Source organism: Callorhinus ursinus, unplaced genomic scaffold (assembly GCF_003265705.2).
Source record: "Callorhinus ursinus isolate GAN/ISIS: 27379988/994484 unplaced genomic scaffold, GSC_fseal_2.0 scaffold12, whole genome shotgun sequence".
In the NCBI taxonomy this organism is placed as follows: Eukaryota; Metazoa; Chordata; class Mammalia; order Carnivora; family Otariidae; genus Callorhinus; species Callorhinus ursinus.
In genome coordinates this window covers 33,433,270-33,448,629 of record NW_027397074.1, presented here as the reverse complement: position 1 = coordinate 33,448,629, position 15,360 = coordinate 33,433,270, and the positions used below count along the sequence as shown (strand labels likewise).

The 15,360-nt window shown below is 37.9% G+C and overlaps 1 protein-coding gene across 14 annotated transcripts in view; it reads left to right on the top strand.

Moving 5' to 3' along the window:
* SOSTDC1 (sclerostin domain containing 1) overlaps nt 1-15,360 on the top strand; it is a 56,952-nt gene that overhangs the window by 21,854 nt on the left and 19,738 nt on the right. For 7 of the 14 annotated variants that reach the window (XM_073898917.1, XM_073898913.1, XM_073898916.1 and 4 more), the window contains 2 exons: nt 6,530-6,633; nt 11,824-11,922. The exons of 2 other annotated variants lie outside the window; for them this stretch is intronic. The gene's annotated coding sequence lies outside the window, so the exon portion shown is untranslated. Of the gene's footprint in view, nt 1-6,529; nt 6,634-9,945; nt 10,090-11,823; nt 11,923-15,360 lie in introns of all 14 variants that reach the window. 5 more of the 14 variants (XM_073898922.1, XM_073898919.1, XM_073898914.1 and 2 more) reach the window with 4 other exon arrangements.

The following is a 15,360-nucleotide window of genomic DNA, read 5'->3' as shown; positions in this document are numbered from 1 at the left end:
GCTTTATGTTTTTTAATTTATTGATTCATTTTCAGAACGGTGGATTGGTAGTAGAAACCTCCAAGGATGACCAATGAGTTTTTCTTAAAGTTTTAGTATGAATTCATGGATTTTCACATGTTTCAATCCACTATAGTCATTGTTATTTTTCATTCTACTGTCATTATATTTCACAAAACAGTATATTAAGTTTTTCCAAATTTTCTTGTCTGGTGGGCATACACAGGTAACACAGCAGAAAATCTTAAGGTCACCTGTGTGTCAGACTCTATGATGAGTAAGGGTTGGTAGTTGTTTTATATTTATGAAAATGGGCCTGGGTATGGTAAAAAACTAATGATAAGATTATGGTAAAAGGTAATGGACATATGGCTATTCACCATAAAATTCTTTCAACTTTGCTGTAAGTTTGAAAATTTTCACAATTAAGAAAGTAAATGACTTGGATATTAAGTTAATACTCTGAAATAAATAAGCGGGACTACATCAAACTAAAAACCTTCTACACAGCAATGGAAACCATCAACAAAATGAAAAAGCCACCTACAGAATGGGAGAAAATGTTTGCAACTCCTATATCTGATAAGGGGTCAATATGAAAAAAAAGAACTCATACAATTCAAAAGCAAAAAAGCCAAGTGATCCAATTTAAAAATTGGGCAGAGGACCTGAATAGACACGTTTCCAAAGAAGACATAAGATGGCCAACAGGTAAATGAAAAGGTGCTGAACAGCAGTAATCGTCAGGGAAATGCAAATCAAAATCGCAGTGAGATTTCGCCTCATACCTAATAGAATGGCTATCATCAAAAAGATAAGAGATCTCAAGTGTTGGTGAGGACATGGAAAAAAGGTAACTCTTGTACATTATTGGTAGGAACATAAATTGGTGCAGCCACCATGGAAAACAGTATGGAAGTTCTTCAGATTAAAAATAGGACTACCATATGATCCAGCAATCCCACTTCTGGGTATGTATCCAAAGGAAATAAAAACAAGATTTCGAAGGGATACCTGAACTCCCATGTTTACTGCAGCATTATTCGTAATAGCCAAGATATATAAACAACCTGAGAGTCTGTCAACAGATAAATGGATAAAGAAGATGTGGTATATATATATGCAATGGAATATTATCCAGCCACAAAGAAGAAGGAAACCCTGCCATTTGGGACAACGTGGCTAGACCTTGAGGGCATTATGCTAAGTGAAATAAGCCAGACAGAGAAAGACAGATGCTTCATGGTTTTGTTTCTGTGTGGAACCTCATAGAAACAGAGAGTAGAAAAGTAGTTACCAGGGGCTGGGAGGTGATGGAGAGGTTGGTAAAAGAATACAAACTTTCAGCTATACGATGAATAAGGTTCGAGAATCTAATGTTATAGCATGGTGTCTATAGTCGATAACACTGTATTGTATAATTGAAATTTGCTAAAAGAGTAGAACTTAGATGTTCTCTGCCCTTCCACCACTGCAAAAAAGGTAAATGTGTGAGGTGATGACTCTGTTAATTAACTTGATGGGGAGAATCCTTTCAAAATACACATGTATGTTGAATCATTACGATGTGTACTTTAAGTATCTTATGATTGTATTTATCAATTATACCTCAATAAAGCCAGAAGAAAAAGCCTCACTTAGTGAACACATTGAAAGTTGTAGCATCACACAAGAGAATAGGAATTAAGGAGTTTTTAGATTTTGAATATAGAAGGAGATGTATAGTCTATCTTTCCCTTAGTGCATTGACATTTTTCATAGTGGCACTCACACATCTACAAGGTCTGTTGACCTCTGATATGGGAAATTTTTCTCAAATTAAATCAAGACTATTTAGCTATGCAGGGATAAAAGAATCTTGATTTGTTTGAGAAACATATTTTGAAAAGTTATGATGAAGTTTAATGGGAAACATACTTGTATAGAAGCCTGGGCATAAGGTTGAAATTGATCATCACATTGTTTGTTTAGAAAAGAAAACATAACATTTGAAGAATATGTTAGAAGCATTGGATTTCTTCACATGAGAACACACACATTGAAAATGATGAGGCTTGGATAAAGCATACATTACAGCTCTTTTTTCCTTACTTAGAAGTGTTGAGCTTAAAAAATATGTATATATTATTGGGTATTCTAAAAATCAGAATATTTTTGCATAGGGAATACTTTTAGGGAGAAAAGATACAAAACAATAGAAACATTCTGTGAATAATACTAATGATCAGACTCTGACAATTATTCTACAAATGGAAGAATAAGATGACAATTTACAGCAAGCCAAATATGTAGATTTTAGGCAGTAGCCTATCATTGCTCGCCTGGGTGGTCTCCCACTTCCCAGAATAGAGAATTGTTGAACTTCATGGTAGTCATGTTGTACTTTGCACCTTAGGGGCCTCTGTGTGTGGGGAGGGTGAGGGGAGCGGGTGCTAACTTCTTAAAATGTCATAGAAAGAGGTCAAAAAAATCACAGAAGAAACTTTGTGAGTTATATAAACCAACCCATTTACCCCTAAGAAAAACCACACCTGAATTCTTCCAGGCAGATTAGAATCTTTCTTATTTCTAAAGACCTCCTGAGAAGGAGTTTCCATTTCCTTACTTTAGTGTTTAACGGGCTTCACTCTCAAGACCACTGCTCTTTTGCCTGTGTTCAATCTTTCAAGACACTGCCAAGATTTTATTTGTTCTTATAATTTCCTCTACCCGGAAGGAGGACAGCCAACTCATCTTGCTTCAGGAATACTTTGTCCCTCTGTTCCCCCTGCTGCCCACCCCCAGCCTTTTCTATGCTTATAATTTCCCCCTTCTTAGGCAGGGATTGCAATGCCTTTAGGGATCAGGCGGATAATATCTAACTTAAAGGATTTAAGATTGTAAGGAGTGGTGTCGGAGTGGAGAGAACCAGTGCTCCTTTGAAGGCATTTAATTGCATAGTCATTATATGCACATTATATGACTTTGGGGTGAACTCTGCTTATGAGCTACCCACTTAACATCCTTGCTTTAGACCTTCCTAGAAGGGTAGAACACGGAAATAAGATTGCATTTGGCTGTGTATACAAGTGGAAAACCGAATCTTAGTTTAACTCTGGTGAAAGATGTCGTCGGTCTGTATTCTTCAGTACTCTGAGCACTCTTATTGTAATATAATTTCTTCTGGATGCAAATATTCTGCAGGAGATTTTAATGTACACATGAGCTCCGAGATGGCCCGCGGTGATCCTTGTCTCCCAGTGTTCATACCCTTGTGTGTTAGCTGTGTGTGAGCAGCAGGATGTGGTGGAAATGAGGACGTGTGCCTTCCGAAGCTAAGTCGTGTAAGTCATGTGCAGCTTTCCTTTCATCTCTTAAAGCACTTGCGCTGGAGGTCCCTAGAGCTGCACTGTGAGGAAACTTCAACCGCCCCGTGCAGAGAACCGCGGCCCTCAGCCAACCGCCGGGACGAATTTGCCAGTCTCATGAGTGAGTCCCCTCGAAAATGTATCCGCCAGTCCCAACCCCGCCTTCAGAGGCCTGCAGGACCAGGCGACAGCTGACTACAACGGAAGGAAAGACTCTGAGTGAAAACTGCCCACAAAAGCCCTGAGTTCATGGCCAACAGAAACTTGAGATGTAATAGACGCTTATTATTGTTTCAAACCACTAACTTTTAGAGAGACTGGTCGGGCAGCCAGAGATGACATGGCAGGGACAGTGGGTGGATTTAGAACCATCAGTCCACAACTTGCGGTGTCTATTACTTAAAAGGAGTAGACACCTCGAAGGAGCAGATGAAAGAGGCCGATGTCTAAGTGGCTGTGATTTTTTTTTTTAAATGCTACATAATTTCTCTACCCCAAAACATGCCTACAAATCCGATAGCACGGTTACTTCAGTTTCATACGTATGAGCCTTAAGTGTTTTTCAAAATTATCTCTATACAGGGTAGTCAGTCAGTTAATGAGTATATGTTCAGCAGGTGTGTGCTTTGTACCCCTTCTGGGGAAAGCTGGGGTGTCGCCCTGGCTTGTGAAAGCGAGCCTGCTGTGTTTGCGGTTGCAGGGAGCCCAGCTGAGCCAGGGCGCCAGCTCTGTGCCCCTCTGTCCATCCCCGTCTGCACCGAGGCCATGCTTCCCAGGAGTCATTCCTGGGCAGTGAGTGAGTTGGCAGGGTCACAAATGGGAAGCTCTGTTCTGTGGGCTGCAGGACCCCTCTGAAGGATGACTTCACGAGGCCCTGCCAAAATCTCTTACCACTATACTGCACTCCAAGCCTCTCCCTCCCATCCTTTTGCTTTGCCTCTCTCATTCACCTGAGGTGGGACAAGCATTAGGGTCTAACGGGCACCCCCTTCCCCTGTCCCTCTCCAGATTCCCCTCACAGGTGTTGTTGCCTCAGATTTATCTCTTGCATATTTAGTTCTGCCTTGGCATCTGCTCCTTAGAAGGCATGGACTAGCACGTACCGCAGCACATGGGGCATCTGGGATGACACTGTGACAAGAAGATGTCATGAGCAAGCCTAAAAAGACTTGAGGAGGATTCAAAAGATAAGTAACAGGTTGTATAATTTTGGTTAGGCAACACTGGTGCTGTGCTTAGAAACAAATCAAAGATTATTTATGAGGACTTTAAGAGGAGCCCTAGTAGCAGTGGAAGTGTGATCTGAAAAATGAAGATACGTAAGGATGGGATATGTGGTGTTCTGTCTGATAAAGTGAGGTAGATTTAGGCATCTAAAATAATACATGTAGCAGATGCTTGGGTGCCCTGCTTCCTCTTGCCCTTGGCCCACCTCTGATTTTAACTGTGGCAGTGGTGGACGATTCTGGACAATCTCAGACTCGGGACGACAGCATCCTACCTCGGGCATGTGCCAGGAGAAGAGTTACCAGATTTAGAAAATCAAGAAGGAGAGAGAGGAGGAAGAAAAGAAAAGAAAAGGAACAGAAGAAGAAGAAGAAAAGAAGAAAGTTTGCCCAGATAAATAATGAATAATTTTTTAGTGTGACTATGTCTCATGTAATACATATAATGAAAAAGTATTTACTATTTTTTATCTGAAGTCCTAATGTAACTGGGCATCTTGTATTTTACTGGCACCCCTAGCCAGGAAGGTCTCTACTTTTCTGTCTTGGAGCTTTTTTTGAAGCCGTGGGAGCTTTCTCAACTTGTACCTCTGCAGCGCAACAGCGAAAAGGTTTTAACGTCCCAGCAGGAACCCTCAACTGAATGGAGAACTGTAGCTAAGGGATCAACACTCAGCACCTGTCCTTCCAATGGAAGAGGGGGCCTTCTGTCCGGCTCTGAGGTCCCGGCAATATGGAGTCTCCGTTTCCGACAGCAGCGGTCTCGGGAACACAAGCCTGGCCTGGCCTCTCCTTGTCCTCCCTCTTCCTGTTTCTTCTGCTTCCGGTGGTTGTCCTTCAAATAAATCTAATTCCACGTCTTGGGATCTGCATTTGGGGGAATCTAAATTAAGACAATGTAATTATTGATAAAGGCGACTATATGCAATCCCTTTTCCCAAAAATAATTTCAAGCACCCATAAATTTGAAAAATGAGTTTGCAGAAATAGATGATTACTTAATTATATGAAGATATAGTTTTGGGTTCTAGTAAATCAAAAATTAGGCAATTTACACTTCAGGAAGGGACATTTTCCTTATTCAACTGTAAATAAAATAAACCACCTATTAACTTAGGGTTAAAAAAAATTCTCATGAAAACATGAACCCAGCAGTATGTAAAAAGTCAGCAACTAAACCTAAACAAGTCTATTTTCTAGCGCACTTTCAAGGCAGTACGAGTTTTGTTTAAAGAAGCGATAGAAACAGTTTGTACGGGTATCTGTAGTGAGTTTGGGAAGTTTGCGATTCTGAGTTCTCAAATACTTCTGGTCATCAGTATAAATATTGTGATACTATTGAAGAGTTACGTTCATTTTTGGCACTGTTTTGCCTTTCATCACAGTTTTCCAGTGCCTTCAGAGTGTGCGAGGTTGTGCATAAAACAATCAATCATCCCCTTTTGGCTGTTTGGCAGAGACAGCCAATGACTTGTTCTGTCATGAACTGAATTCATATATATTCATGAGGCCCAGAGAAACACTTCATTGTTTCAGATTGTTTTGTTATTTTAGAATAAATCATAAAGACACCATCCCACCCATTGCTGGTAAAGAAATATTTGTCCTATGATCCTCACCTTTGTGGTTTGTAGTGTTTTAACTTGCACAGCTTAGCCCACATTACATGTTATTTTTTTTTTTTACAGTACGTTGCATACCTTTTTAAAAACACCATGCTTGTGTTCCCTTGTATCAGCAAAAATGAGAAGCATCCAAAGACTGAAATGACATGTGTCCGAAGTTAGAGTGATTTCATTTTCCCAGAATGAGGGATTCGTGGAATAGTAAACTTCCTACAGGTAGATACTGTGTAAGCTTCCAAATATCAGCAATCTCAACATTTTTTGCCCCTCATTTACTGGTGCATAAACTTCCAAGAATTGGTTGTAATGACATGATTTTGTACTCTGCCAGGGTGTCTGCGTGAACGTCAGTAAGAGCCACGGTAACAGCCAGCAGCATGAAAACAACTTGCTGAGAAAGCTATTTTAACACCTCTGATTAACACAGAAAAGGAGGTGGGTAATTATATTTAAAGCCATCCAAATTCCTCCCATTGTCTGTCTTTCCTAATCAGTAATCATATGCTGGTCAAATCATGTAAAATCGAGGGAAATAAAATCCAGAGACAGTGAATCCCAGAGACATAAAAGCCATTGAACACTCTTAATCACCACCAACGTGGTTCTCAGAAGAGACAGTTTATTGGATCGTCCCTTTGAATTATGAGTTCAGCAATAAGACTTGATTCAAACATTTACTGTCTTGGCTCCTAACAATGGCTATTTGTTTAGGTGGCACAGTGCCTATTTAAGACTTAGTCAAATTCTTGCCATGGGGATCAACAATCTTTAAGAGGACAAATGGTAATATAAATGTGGCTCCACACAGGGCTGGAATCAGACAACTTGAGTTGAAATCCTGGCCCTGGATATATTAGCTGGTGAAACTCAGACAACTTATTTGATTTTTAACCCTGGATTTTCTCATCTGTATAATATAGATGATAGTGTTTATCTTATTATTATGTGACTATGTGCTGGCCATAAAGTAAGAATCTATGCATTTTAGCTATTGTTGCTATTCTTATCTGCAAAAATATGGAACCCAATCCATCTAGATTAAACAGATAAAGAATTTATTAAAGGAGACCCGGTGCCTCAAACATTTTGGAAGTACAGAGAATCAGATGTGGAAGTGACATAAAAAGGGCAACAGTCTACGTCATATTGTAGAGCTGTTGAGGGGCACATACACTGGGGCTCACACAGGAGTGACATAAATTGTGGAGCACAAAGCAAAGTGAAAATACGAGGCATGAGGCCACTTGTTCAAAAAGTGGGAAATTTTCCATTAAAGTCACTAAAATATAAAGCTCTCTCTCCCTTTTTTCTGCAGTCTCTCTCACAACCCGTCATGGTGGGTGTTTTTTGTTTTTGTTGTTGTTATTTTTATTATTTCATGTGTTCTGAGCAAAGAAAAACTAAATTTAAAAAAATTTTTAATATGAATTTTATTCATTTTCATGTCATACCTCGTCAGTCTTAAATGCAGATACAGAAGCATTTGGCTCATATGCAGAATGAATGAAATCACTGCAATTCATATATCATAACCTGTGTGCTTATGTATTTCATTCTTACCAGAAGAGTAGAAACACTGCCCAATATTAACTCAACTTTTTATTTCACTTCTTCATATGTGAGTATTCTACCAAAGCTCTCTACCTGTGGCATTCTAACGGGCAGGAAGAGCTGATAAGAAAAGGAGACATGGGTTGCCCCATTTGTTCCTTTTCTTCTGTATCAGCCTTTTTAGTGTCATAGAGTTGGCGACCACAGAGGAATAACATGAGTCAGAACAGCCATGAGAAGGTTCCTTGGTCGTTTGTGTTTCTTGGCCTTTTTTCTGTTTTGGAAGTAAGATCTGGTTCAAATGGGGATGTGTGGCCTCTCAGGGCTGTCAGCGCTCCTCACCCCCACACCTATCACTCTGTAGTAAATGTGAACACGTTTACTTTGTCCTTGCTTTGAACCTTGCTGGACTCCTACACATCATGGTTCTATGGAATGCTGTGCTTACTGGGTCAGTAGATGCAATATGCAGATGGGCAGTAGGGAATTGAGGCAGACGTGCATATTGTGCAAATTATTACATGTAGCATAATCTGGTTGGGGTATTCCTTGGGAGGTTTTATTTTTAACCCAGAAAGACATATGCTTTACTGTCTGAATGTTCTTTTCCAAGAAAGTAAATGCTAGTGTCAGAAAATGCATCTACTTGAAGAAACTCACATCATGCTGCATGAGGCCAAGTGAGAGAAACATGTATATAAATTTGTCAGTGTCCTCTTAGGTGCAAAGAGCCTAAGAACAAATGTCATCTGACAGAGTATGTTGCTTATGATCCAGAACTAAAAAAAAACAATTCCCTATTGGAAAAATTTGCAGGAGCTTAAGTCATCTTTGTTATCCCATAAAGTCAGTTCCCAAGGATCTTCCCTTGTGACCTGTCATCAATATATACCCTCAATACACACTGATGAGCTGAACTCATATTAAAAAAAATGCCTCCCCTCTAATAACTGGGCTTGAATGTGTAAAATCAACATGATAGGCTGTCCTGAATTCTTGAAATTCATTTTCAAATTCATTTTTCATTCTATTTTAGTCTCATATTATTCTTTCAAGTCAAATTTGTTCTTTAACTTTTAAAGCACATTAATTTTGGTGTGTAACATATTTCAGTCTATCTGATGTATTATTCAAATAAATTATGTGAACAATTTCTTGGCTATAAGATTGTTGGAATATTAATCTTCCTTTCTGTTTTATTTCACTCTTGTAAAGACCTTACATTTTGCCTGCTATAACAAAATGTTAAATTAAGTCAGAAATACACAATTCTTTTTTTCAGGATAGAAATACTGTAGATAACCTGGCTTCTATTTCTTCACTAATATTTATCAATTCAGATGATTCGAATGAAATTATATAATACAGATACATGCACGGCACACTGGGAACTTATTTGTTACTTTATTTGTCGTGTGTTTTTAGAACTGACATAAGAACGTATTGCTCAATACATATTTGTTAGGACAGATGATTCTATGAGTAACTTATGAGCATTCTAATGAAGATATTGATCCACCTCATAATAGATAAAGAAAGGTAAAGAAACTTGATAAAACTAGGTTTCTCATTTTGGGTTACTAGCATTTTCAATTACATTTTAAGAAATTTTTAAAAAGGGATTAGATCAAGGAGAAGAAAAGTAAGAAACTTCTCTGTAAAAGTGGTCACATGGGTGTTTTTCGAAGCTGAATCGTGAAGTTATTGAGCACAGCCTTGATAGTCTACTAGTTCTGCCTTTACTCCTCAGGAAAATGAAATGTAGCTGGGTTCACGATGGCCCATATTAAATTTCCCCAACCCTCTTGAAGCTAGATGTGACCATGTGGACTGGATTTTGAGACCAATGAGATATGAACAGAAAGGGATGTGTGCAATTCAGATTGTGTTATTAAGGGTAGAAGAATAAAAATCGATCTTATACAAGCGCTTGTGATTTTGGATTTATAGTACATATGGCCACATTTTAGTTCTAAATAATGCAATATCCAAGATAGAATGTTTTGGGGGACAAAAATATGGTAAGAATTCATTAATTTTCCAGTGAACCAAATTAATGTAAGATGGAAATAGTTGAGATATATATATATATATATATATATATATATATATATATACATGCAGATATGTGTGTATGTACATGTCAAAGATTTGTCTTCCAAATAATTTGCCTCTATTCTCTACTTGTTTTTGGAGCTCCGGTTTTCATCAAACACTTGCCTAAGTTGTCTCTGGCCTTTCAGGAGGCTTGAGTGCTGGTAAGGTGGTCCCGAAGAGCTTAAGAGAATAAAGTTGATTTCCTGTAGGACATGGAAAGACTTAAAGACATTGTTAAGAAAGGCAAGTTACAAAATAATGTATAAAGTATAAATTCAGTTGAATAACAAGTACAATAAATAAATTTATATATAATTTAGTATGTATATATGCAAATTCATGTGTGTGTGTGTGTGTGTGTGTGTCCATGTGAATATATAAATTAATAAAAAAGGCTTTTGAGGATATATGGAGAATTGTTTATAGGAGTTACTGCTGGAGAAGAGCAGGCATTTGGTTGGGAGGAAGGTGAAGGTGAAATTAAATTTTTCAGTCCCTATGCTTTTTGTTTGAATGCTGTATAAAGAATATGCTTTCAGAAATTACTCATGGAGTTTATATATGTGTATGTGTAGTGAAATTGAAATATATTATTAAAATTAAATATATATGTAGTATATACTTATTAAATATTTATATATGACAAAGTAAAAGCAAACTCAGGAAGGCTTAGTTTAGTTATGTTGCCTAAAGAGACTTTAGATTTTTTTATTTGATGATAAAATCATCCCTGGTTTGACTCCTGGTTCAATAACTTGCTGGCAACAGTTAATGGGTGAGTTACATGCGTTATTAAAAAGCATAGGTTATGGGGCGCCTGTGTGGCTCAGTTGGTTAGGCGACTGCCTTCGGCTCAGGTCATGATCCTGGAGTCCAGGGATCGAGTCCCGCATCGGGGTCCCTGCTCAGCAGGGAGTCTGCTTCTCCCTCTGACCCTCCCCCCTCTCATGCTTGCTCTCTCTATCTCATTCTCTCTCTCAAATAAATAAATAGAATCTTTAGGAAAAAAAAAAGCATAGGTTATAATGTAACCTTGGAGGGTGGCTGTTAGTATTGTATGTAATATCACCAGACCATTCATGCATCATTGCCTGATGCATTAGAGGCACTCAGTGGATGCTATTATTATGGAGATGATTCTTAAATGTGGAAAACTGGAATGAAATCTTTTTGATATATCATAGTTACAATTTCATTAAGCCAGGTAGAAATTATGATGAAGGAAAAGAGGAAGCTTGATAGGAAAAATGTAGGCAATGTTTGATTTTATTTTTTTAAGGATTTTATTTATTTATTTGAGAGAGATCACAAATGGGGGGAGGGGCAGAAGCCAACTCTCCACTGAGCAGGGAGCCTGATATGAGGCTCAATCCCAGGATCCCGGGATCATGACCTGAGCCGAATGCAGATACTTGACTGACTGAGCCACCCAGGCACCCCGTAGGCAACGTTTTAAATGAGCATACTTTGTAAGTGAATTCAGTAAAGTTACATTTAAAAATGTTTTATAACATATATAATGTTATCTATAAATTAATTTATAACATTAGGGATCAAATAAAAAATAAAATGAAGAAGTCCTATTCATAATAAAGAAACCAATAATATAAACAGACACAAGAAAACCAGGAAAGACTTTAAAAAGAAGTCTGCCAATCCTATACAAAGAAGATAAAAAAAGTAATGTTGAATCTTCTTAGATTGTATATATGGGATATATATCATTAAAGTAAGTAATTCATAAATTATATAAAATTCCTAAAAATCTGATGTGTTCTAGTTATAATGTTATCAGTCATAATTTAAAAATGTGTGTCATAAAAATATTGGTCAATTGCACCCTGTGTATGTGTGTGTGTGTGTGTGTGTGTGTGTGTGTGTGTAAACTCTCACAAGATCCTTAACCGTGGCTATGTGTATGTCTTTTGTCATTTACGGTTATTGTTTTACTCTGATGTTTTTGCAAACGTGCTCCAGATAAAATGCTTCATCTTCAAAGAGATTCATGGAAGAGAGCCTGACAAGTACTGTAAAATAGAAGATTCTGAGAACTTTAAGATCATAACAATGAACTGGGTAAGAATTTCTAAAACTCTAATGGAAAACTGATGGATTTATAAAGCTGTTAACTGAAGATGAAGCAAAACAAGAATTAACTACATAAGATGAATGAACTGATGAAAATATTACAATTTTTATGACTTCATTTAAAATATTGCTGGTTCTTCAGTGCTTTTCTTTCCAGATTTAAAGTACAGCCTTTTTGGTTGTGATCACTCTTTTAAGTGATCTATAACTTCCTGTAATTTTGTAATGTATCTTTGTAACCAAAGTTAAAGTATTTCTCTTTTTCTCCCTACCTGATCCTTCCAGAATTCAGAAACCCTTATTAAATATTCTTATTTTTCATGACAATATATGTATTTGCATAATTTGATAAGAATCTGTTTTCCTTATAACAAGACACAATTGGACAAGTCCTTGGCTTGGATTCTTAGCCTCAAGAGGCTTTTGAAAGTCGCATCTGAGAGTCCTTATGAAAAGTTCCAGCAAAGCAGATTTAAAAGTACCTACATGATCAAAAAAAAAAAAAAGTACCTACATGATCAATCACTATTCTTGTTGTATGTATGTAAATACTCAGGCCAAGTTTATTGAAACTAGACTTAATTTGCAAACAGATCAGTGTTACTATGGTTATCTTTGATAGAAATGGGGATGATTATAAAGAGAAGAAAAATTATGTTTCAGTAATACTCCTTTGTGGATATCAGATTCTAGGGTTATTAATTGTCTCTGAGGTTTTGTTTTCTACCTGTAAACTGGACTGAATCCTAAATTCTTAGGATTTCCTCTAATATTTGCCTAGAACTCTCCAAACTAAAATTTGCAATTTTCTCCCACTCTTTTGACTTGGAATTACTATAAAACTAAAACTGTCATTTTCCTGAAGTCAAGCAAGGTAGAGCTAGACAGCCTGATAAAAAAACTTTAGAGAAATCAGCACAACAGCTTGTGTGTGGACAATCTTCCAATCTTCATGCCTGTTGCTATGTGGCCACTTAGTAAGATCACCAGAGACATTTATACTGCAAACTAGGGAAATCTGTCCAATGGTCACTGTCTGCCCTCGCTCCATCTGAAGATGCTGTGAAATTTTCTGACATCTAGAAGTTTTCTCAACCGGTTGCTGTCCAAACTCAAACAGAACTTTTAATTTGTTCAAACTATTTTTTGTTTTTCTTTTGTTTCCATAGAGATGCATCTCATTAAAGTACCTGATTGCTCACATTGTATTGAGGCCTAATCTAGGTGGAAGTGCATCTAAATACCACTCTTTGAAATAAAATATCCTCACACTCATTCTGTCCCAAGTAATCGTGGGGATATATGATTGCTAATACATCATGTTGTGCCAGTGTAAATAACATTTAAAAATCATAATTCATTTGAGTTATTTGATTGTTTAAGTCTTGGTTCCTGGGAGTCTCTGCTCTGGGGAATTTTTCAATCCTTGGCTGTTGATCTTATAGTCATCAGATTAACCTCTCTGGTATGTTTTATACTCTTGGGGGCTTTAAATGCCTGTCGGCAGCCACTCACCCAACAAATGGTATCCATCAGGATTGAACAACTGGGTGAAATCAACAATAACCACATAAATGATGAAGACGATGACTACATGGCCCTCCGGCCTGATGACTCAACGAATGGAAACAGCAAATATGTGACTCTTCAGCCTGGCTACATCCATGGTGCTAACCGAGAATAACGATTAATGCTGTTCTGGTTGGTCATATTCTCAGCCTGCCAAAAGGGGAGAATTGTTAAAATAAAAACAAATAGGGACCAACCTTGAAAATTCCCTGAGCAGAAAAACCAGTGTGGTCTCACAAACAAAGCTTAAATTAGCATATTTTCCAATACTAATGTGACCTGGACCATTTCTTGCTGATGCCTCTGAAAATCAAAAGCGAAACTTAAACTGCTTTTCAAGGCTGGTATGAGGTAACCTCTGACCCATTCCTATCATTTAAGAAAATTCTAATTATTATAACCAATCGCTGTGAAGAATAAACAGTCACTGATTCCTCACTATGCAGACTGCTTTATAACAAAATAGCCCCAAGCCTCATTCCACGTTTTGGCTTGAATATTCCTCTTTTGCAAACTGTCTTTTCAGTGTGTGCACAATAAAATTTCACTAATTGCTACTTCGGTGCTTCATGGGTTTCACTTTGGCTGTTTCTGAACTTTTGACAAGTAGCACTTCTCCCAGTTACCCAATGGAGGTGGCCTCTGGAAGTGTGAGACCCCAGAGGAATTGCCAGTTGGAAGGTGTCTATGCAGTCCTCACAGATGGGCGACAAGCCCGTCCTTGAAAGGCAGCTGGGGGGATGCACCTCCGTGTCTGCCACATTTTGGGGAGAACTTGACAAAGTAATTTTAAAGCTTAACTGGAAAATTATGCAAACACGAAGAGCCAATGAATTTTGAAAAAAGAGAATAATGTGAAGGGATTTGCTCTGTCAGGTATTGAAACATATTTTAAAAGCCTCAGTGATCCCTGGTAGTACTGTCATAGGGATAGATCGAAAGCTCAGTGACACAGATCTGAAGGCCAAAACAACCTCCTGCTCACCTAAATATTTAGTGCATGACCGTGGGACAGCAGTTTTGTTTTTTGAGATACTCGGAAGGTGAAGGCAATGATATAATTTGTGAATATCAGGGTACTGTCCTGTAGACTTGCTGATAATCGGGTTTCTAAAAAATAAAAAAGAAAACTTGGATAATTTCATGCTGATAAAAATGTCCATAAGTGGAAGCAATTAGGTTGTTGATGTAAGATCTTCTGGGATGAGGATATAAACCCCAAATATGTAAGATATAAACCCCAAAACTTTAAGACTCATAACAAAGCTGGAGGTGGACCGTTCACTCCGCTATGACAAGCCTCTGTGTGGAGGGTCACCAGCAGCTGTCAGTCCGGTGACTGACAAGCCAAGCAAAAGCACCTAAATCTAGTGTATCTGCTCCTTTTCTGTGGATCTTTGCATTTATGGATGTTTTGCTAATTAAATCATAATTATGGTACGTGTGAAGTTGAGTAGAAATGTGAGGCTTACTCTCTTCTGATTAATCTGTAATTCTCCTGAAGCTCTGAAATGTTAAGGGACAAAATCAGTGGGAAAGGTTTAGATGTTCAGTAGATTTTTTTTTTTTTAATTTACTTAAAAATCGTTATTTTTTTTCTGAGCGGTGCTTGGGTGGCTCAGTTGGTTGAGCATCCAACTCCTGATTTCAGCTCAGGTCATGATCTCAGGGTGATGGGATTGAGCCCTGATTTGGGCTCTGGGCTCAGAGGGGAAACCGCTTGAGATTCTCTCTCTCTCTCTGCTCCTCCCCCTGCTTGCATGCTCTCTCCCTCTGTCTCTGAAGTAAATAAATAAATCTTTAAAAAAATTTTTTTGAAGGGGGAACATAACAAAAAAGATCACTACCTGCATCCTA